Below are 8,131 nucleotides of genomic sequence, written 5' to 3' on the forward strand. Positions count from 1 at the left end.
TCGAAGGAGTCGAAGTGTAGTCTAAAACGGAAGAAACAGAGATGAAAAAGTCCTAGTATTTTGAGAGTTATGACAGAAATAGTTAGACTCGCGCTTTGGTCTAGCAGTTTACAGACCTACGTCCGGTTGATTCACCATAACTCAGTCAATTCAACTCGGAATTTAGTCAAATTCATGCCATTTCGAAGATGTCGAAGTGTAGTTGAAAACATTAGAAACGGAGATGAAAAACTCCAAGTATTTTAAGAGTTATGACGGAAATAGTTAGACTCGCCCTTTCGCCTAGCAGTTTACAGACCTACCTCCGATTTAATGACCACAACTCACTCAATTGAACATGTAATTCAATGAAATTTGTTGCATTTCGAAGTAGTCGAAGTGTAGTTTAAAACGGAAGAATTGGAGATGAAAAACTACTTGTATTTTGAGAGTTATGATGGAAATAGTTAGATTCGCGCTTTGGTCTAGCAGTTTGCAGACATACCTCCGATTGAATGACCATAACTCACTCAATTCAACCCGGAATTCATTGAAATTTATTCCATTTCGAAGGAGTCGAAGTGTAGTCTAAAACGGAAGAAACAGAGATGAAAAAGTCCTAGTATTTTGAGAGTTATGACGGAAATAGTTGGACTCGCGCTTTGGTCTAGCAGTTTATAGACCTACGTCCGGTTGATTGACCATAACTCAGTCAATTCAACTCGGAATTGAGTCAAATTCATGCCATTTCGAAGATGTCGAAGTGTAGTTGAAAACATTAGAAACGGAGATGAAAAACTCCAAGTATTTTAAGAGTTATGACGAAAATAGTTAGACTCGCCCTTTCGCCTAGGAGTTTACAGACCTGCCTCCGATTGATTGACCATAACTCACTCAATTCAACTCAGAATTGAATCAAATTCATGGCATTGCGAAGATGTCGAAGTGTAGTTGGAAATGGAGATGAAAAACTCCAAGTAATTTAAGAGTTATGATTGACATAGTTAGACTCGCGCTTTCGCCTAGCAGTTTACAGACCTACCTCCGAGTCAATGACCATAACTCACTCAATTCAACTCGGAATTCATTGAAATTTGTTCCATTTCGAAGGACTCGAACTGTAGTTTAAAACGGAAGAAACGGAGATGAAAAAAGCCAAGTATTTTGAGAGTTATGATGGAAATAGTTAGACTCGCACTTTGGTCTAGCAGTTTACAGACCAACCTGCAATTGATTGACCATAACTTACTCAATTTAACTCGGAATTGATTCAAATTCATGCCACTTTGAAGGTGTCGAAGTGTAGTTGAAAACGAAAGAAACAGAGATGAAAAATTCCAAGTATCTTAAGAGTTATGATGGAAATAGTTAGACTCGCGCTTTGGTCTAGCAGTTTACAGACCTGCTTCCGATTCATTGAGCATAAGTCACTCAATTCGACTCGGAATTTATTCAAATTCATGCCATTTGGAAGATGTCGAAGAGTAGCTGAAAACGAAAGAAACGGAGACGAAAAACTCAAAGTATTTTAAGAGTTATGATAGAAATAGTTAGACTCGCGCTTTTGCCTAGCAGTTTACAGACCTACCTCCGATTTAATGACCACAACTCACTCAATTGAACATGTAATTCAATGAAATTTTTTGCATTTCGAAGGAGTCGAAGTGTAGTTTAAAACGGAAGAAACGGAGATGAAAATAGTTAGATTCGCGCTTTGGTCTACCAGTTTGCAGACATACCTCCGATTGAATGACCATAACTCACTCAATTCAACCCGGAATTCATTGAAATTTATTCCATTTCGAAGGAGTCGAAGTCTAGTCTAAAACGGAAGAAACAGAGATGAAAAAGTCCTAGTATTTTGAGAGTTATGACGGAAATAGTTAGACTCGCGCTTTGGTCTAGCAGTTTACAGACCTACGTCCGGTTGATTGACCATAAGTCAGTCAATTCAACTCGGAATTGAGTCAAATTCATGCCATTTCGAAGATGTCGAAGTGTAGTTGAAAACATAAGAAACGGAGATGAAAAACTCCAAGTATTTTAAGAGTTATGAGGGAAATAGTTAGACTCGTCCTTTCGCCTAGCAGTTTACAGACCTACCTCCGATTGAATGACCATAACTCACTCAATTCAACCCGGAATTAATTGAAATTTGTTTCATTTCGAATGAGTAGAAGTGTAGTTTAAAACGAAAGAAACGGAGGTTAAAAAAGCCAAGTATTTCGGGAGTTATGATGGAAGTGTAGTTTAAGACTCGCAGTTTAGTGTAGCAGTTTACAGACCTACCTCCGATTGATTGACCATAACTCAGTCAATTCAAGTCGGAATTTAGACAAATTCATGCCGTTTCGAAGATGTCGAAGTGTAGTTGAAAACATAAGAAATAGAGATGAAAAAGTCCTAGTATTTTGAGAGTTATGACAGAAATACTTAGACTCGCGCTTTGGTCTAGCAGTTTACAGACCTACGTCCGGTTGATTGACCATAACTCAGTCAATTCAACTCGGAATTGAGTCAAATTCATGCCATTTCGAAGATGTCGAAGTGTAGTTGAAAACATTAGAAACGGAGATGAAAAACTCCAAGTATTTTAAGAGTTATGACGGAAATAGTTAGACTCGCCCTTTCGCCTAGCAGTTTACAGACCTACCTCCGATTTAATGACCACAGCTCACTCAATTGAACATGTAATTCAATGAAATTTGTTGCATTTCGAAGTAGTCGAAGTCTAGTTTAAAACGGAAGAATTGGAGATGAAAAACTACTTGTATTTTGAGAGTTATGATGGAAATAGTTAGATTCGCGCTTTGGTCTAGCAGTTTGCAGACATACCTCCGATTGAATGACCATAACTCACTCAATTCAACCCGGAATTAATTGAAATTTGTTCCATTTCGAATGAGTAGAAGTGTAGTTTAAAACGAAAGAAACGGAGGTTAAAAAAGCCAAGTATTTCGGGAGTTATGATGGAAATAGTTAGACTCGCACTTTAGTGTAGCAGTTTGCAGACCTACCTCCGATTGATTGACCATAACTCAGTCAATTCAACTCGAAATTTAGTCAAATTCATGCCATTTCGAAGATGTCGAAGTGTAGTTGAAAACATTAGAAACGGAGATGAAAAACTCCAAGTATTTTAAGAGTTATGACGGAAATAGTTAGACTCGCCCTTTCGCCTAGCAGTTTACAGACCTACCTCCGATTTAATGACCACAGCTCACTCAATTGAACATGTAATTCAATGAAATTTGTTGCATTTCGAAGTAGTCGAAGTCTAGTTTAAAACGGAAGAATTGGAGATGAAAAACTACTTGTATTTTGAGAGTTATGATGGAAATAGTTAGATTCGCGCTTTGGTCTAGCAGTTTGCAGACATACCTCCGATTGAATGACCATAACTCACTCAATTCAACCCGGAATTCATTGAAATTTATTCCATTTCGAAGGAGTCGAAGTGTAGTCTAAAACGGAAGAAACAGAGATGAAAAAGTCCTAGTATTTTGAGAGTTATGACGGAAATAGTTAGACTCGCGCTTTGGTCTAGCAGTTTATAGACCTACGTCCGGTTGATTGATCATAACTCAGTCAATTCAACTCGGAATTGAGTCAAATTCATGCCATTTCGAAGATGTCGAAGTGTAGTTGAAAACATTAGAAACGGAGATGAAAAACTCCAAGTATTTTAAGAGTTATGACGGAAATAGTTAGACTCGCCCTTTCGCCTAGCAGTTTACAGACCTATCTCCGATTGAATGACCATAACTCACTCAATTCAACCCGGAATTAATTGCAATTTGTTCCATTTCGAATGAGTAGAAGTGTAGTTTAAAACGAAAGAAACGGAGGTTAAAAAAGCCAAGTATTTCGGGAGTTGTGATGGAAATAGTTAGACTCGCACTTTAGTGTAGCAGTTTACAGACCTACCTCCGATTGATTGACCATAACTCAGTCAATTCAACTCGGAATTTAGACAAATTCATGCCGTTTCGAAGATGTCGAAGTGTAGTTGAAAACATAAGAAACGGAGATGAAAAACTCCAAGTATTTTAAGAGTTACGATGGAAATAGTTAGACTCGCGCTTTCGCCTAGCAGTTTACAGACCTGCTTCCGATTCATTGACCATAAGTCACTCAATTCGGCTCGGAATTTATTCGAATTCATGCCATTTGGAAGATGTCGAAGAGTAGCTGAAAATGAAAGAAACGGAGACGAAAAACTCCAAGTATTTTAAGAGTTATGATAGAAATAGTTAAACTCGCGCTTTCGCCTAGCTGTTTACAGACCTACCTCCGATTTAATGACCACAACTCACTCAATTGAACATGTAATTCAATGAAATTTGTTGCATTTCGAAAGAGTCGAAGTGTAGTTTAAAACGGAAGAAACGGAGATGAAAAACTACTTGTATTTTGAGAGTTATGATGGAAATAGTTAGAATCGCGCTTTGGTCTAGCAGTTTGAAGACATACCTCCGATTGAATGGCCATAACTCACTCAATTCAACCCGGAGTTCATTGAAATTTATTCCATTTCGAAGGAGTCGAAGTGTAGACTAAAACGGAAGAAACAGAGATGAAAAAGTCCTAGTATTTTGAGAGTTATGACAGAAATAGTTAGACTCGCGCTTTGGTCTAGCAGTTTACAGACCTACGTCCGGTTGATTCACCATAACTAAGTCAATTCAACTCGGAATTGAGTCAAATTCATGCCATTTCGAAGATGTCGAAGTGTAGTTGAAAACATTAGAAACGGAGATGAAAAACTCCAAGTATTTTAAGAGTTATGACGGAAATAGTTAGACTCGTCCTTTCGCCAAGCAGTTTACAGACCTACCTCCGATTTAATGGCCACAACTCACTCAATTGAACATGTAATTCAATGAAATTTGTTGCATTTCGAAGTAGTCGAAGTTTAGTTTAAAACGGAAGAATTGGAGATGAAAAACTACTTGTATTTTGAGAGTTATGATGGAAATAGTTAGATTCGCGCTTTGGTCTAGCAGTTTGCAGACATACCTCCGATTGAATGACCATAACTCACTCAATTCAACCCGGAATTAATTGAAATTTGTTCCATTTCGAATGAGTAGAAGTGTAGTTTAAAACGAAAGAAACGGAGGTTAAAAAAGCCAAGTATTTCGGGAGTTATGATGGAAATAGTTAGACTCGCACTTTAGTGTAGCAGTTTGCAGACCTACCTCCGATTGATTGACCATAACTCAGTAAATTCAACTCGGAATTTAGTCAAATTCATGCCATTTCGAAGATGTCGAAGTGTAGTTGAAAACATTAGAAACAGAGATGAAAAACTCCAAGTATTTTAAGAGTTATGACGGAAATAGTTAGACTCGCCCTTTCGCCCAGCAGTTTACAGACCTACCTCCGATTTAATGACCACAGCTCACTCAATTGAACATGTAATTCAATGAAATTTGTTGCATTTTGAAGTAGTCGAAGTCTAGTTTAAAACGGAAGAATTGGAGATGAAAAACTACTTGTATTTTGAGAGTTATGATGGAAATAGTTAGATTCGCGCTTTGGTCTAGCAGTTTGCAGACATACCTCCGATTGAATGACCATAACTCACTCAATTCAACCCGGAATTCATTGAAATTTATTCCATTTCGAAGGAGTCGAAGTGTAGTCTAAAACGGAAGAAACAGAGATGAAAAAGTCCTAGTATTTTGAGAGTTATGACGGAAATAGTTAGACTCGCGCTTTGGTCTAGCAGTTTATAGACCTACGTCCGGTTGATTGATCATAACTCAGTCAATTCAACTCGAAATTGAGTCAAATTCATGCCATTTCGAAGATGTCGAAGTGTAGTTGAAAACATTAGAAACAGAGATGAAAAACTCCAAGTATTTTAAGAGTTATGACGGAAATAGTTAGACTCGCCCTTTCGCCTAGCAGTTTACAGACCTATCTCCGATTGAATGACCATAACTCACTCAATTCAACCCGAAATTAATTGCAATTTGTTCCATTTCGAATGAGTAGAAGTGTAGTTTAAAACGAAAGAAACGGAGGTTAAAAAAGCCAAGTATTTCGGGAGTTGTGATGGAAATAGTTAGACTCGCACTTTAGTGTAGCAGTTTACAGACCTACCTCCGATTGATTGACCATAACTCAGTCAATTCAACTCGGAATTTAGACAAATTCATGCCGTTTCGAAGATGTCGAAGTGTAGTTGAAAACATAAGAAACGGAGATGAAAAACTCCAAGTATTTTAAGAGTTACGATGGAAATAGTTAGACTCGCGCTTTCGCCTAGCAGTTTACAGACCTGCTTCCGATTCATTGACCATAAGTCACTCAATTCGACTCGGAATTTATTCAAATTGATGCCATTTGGAAGATGTCGAAGAGTAGCAGAAAACGAAAGAAACGGAGACGAAAAACTCCAAGTATTTTAAGAGTTATGATAGAAATAGTTAAACTCGCGCTTTCGCCTAGCTGTTTACAGACCTACCTCCGATTTAATGACCACAACTCACTCAATTGAACATGTAATTCAATGAAATTTGTTGCATTTCGAAGTAGTCGAAGTTTAGTTTAAAACGGAAGAAACAGAGATGAAAAAGTCCTAGTATTTTGAGAGTTATGACAGAAATAGTTAGACTCGCGCTTTGGTCTAGCAGTTTACAGACCTACGTCCGGTTGATTGACCATAACTCAGTCAATTCAACTCGGAATTGAGTCAAATTCATGCCATTTCGAAGATGTCGAAGTGTAGTTGAAAACATTAGAAACGGAGATGAAAAACTCCAAGTATTTTAAGAGTTATGACGGAAATAGTTAGACTCGCCCTTTCGCCTAGCAGTTTACAGACTTACCTCCGATTTAATGGCCACAACTCACTCAATTGAACATGTAATTCAATGAAATTTGTTGCATTTCGAAGTAGTCGAAGTTTAGTTTAAAACGGAAGAATTGGAGATGAAAAACTACTTGTATTTTGAGAGTTATGATGGAAATAGTTAGATTCGCGCTTTGGTCTAGCAGTTTGCAGACATACCTCCGATTGAATGACCATAACTCACTCAATTCAACCCGGAATTAATTGAAATTTGTTCCATTTCGAATGAGTAGAAGTGTAGTTTAAAACGAAAGAAACGGAGGTTAAAAAAGCCAAGTATTTCGGGAGTTATGATGGAAATAGTTAGACTCGCACTTTAGTGTAGCAGTTTGCAGACCTACCTCCGATTGATTGACCATAACTCAGTAAATTCAACTCGGAATTGAGTCAAATTCATGCCATTTCGAAGATGTCGAAGTGTAGTTGAAAACATTAGAAACGGAGATGAAAAACTCCAAGTATTTTAAGAGTTATGACGGAAATAGTTAGACTCGCCCTTTCGCCTAGCAGTTTACAGACCTACCTCCGATTTAATGACCACAGCTCACTCAATTGAACATGTAATTCAATGAAATTTGTTGCATTTCGAAGTAGTCGAAGTCTAGTTTAAAACGGAAGAATTGGAGATGAAAAACTACTTGTATTTTGAGAGTTATGATGGAAATAGTTAGATTCGCGCTTTGGTCTAGCAGTTTGCAGACATACCTCCGATTGAATGACCATAACTCACTCAATTCAACCCGGAATTCATTGAAATTTATTCCATTTCGAAGGAGTCGAAGTGTAGTCTAAAACGGAAGAAACAGAGATGAAAAAGTCCTAGTATTTTGAGAGTTATGACGGAAATAGTTAGACTCGCGCTTTGGTCTAGCAGTTTATAGACCTACGTCCGTTTGATTGATCATAACTCAGTCAATTCAACTCGAAATTGAGTCAAATTCATGCCATTTCGAAGATGTCGAAGTGTAGTTGAAAACATTAGAAACGGAGATGAAAAACTCCAAGTATTTTAAGAGTTATGACGGAAATAGTTAGACTCGCCCTTTCGCCTAGCAGTTTACAGACCTATCTCCGATTGAATGACCATAACTCACTCAATTCAACCCGGAATTAATTGCAATTTGTTCCATTTCGAATGAGTAGAAGTGTAGTTTAAAACGAAAGAAACGGAGGTTAAAAAAGCCAAGTATTTCGGGAGTTATGATGGAAATAGTTAGACTCGCACTTTAGTGTAGCAGTTTGCAGACCTACCTCCGATTGATTGACCATAACTCAGTAAATTCAACTCGG

Source organism: Tasmannia lanceolata, unplaced genomic scaffold (genome assembly GCF_043159265.1).
Source record: "Tasmannia lanceolata isolate RefF3 unplaced genomic scaffold, GAP_Taslan_0.1 ptg000018l, whole genome shotgun sequence".
Classification (NCBI taxonomy): Eukaryota; Viridiplantae; Streptophyta; class Magnoliopsida; order Canellales; family Winteraceae; genus Tasmannia; species Tasmannia lanceolata.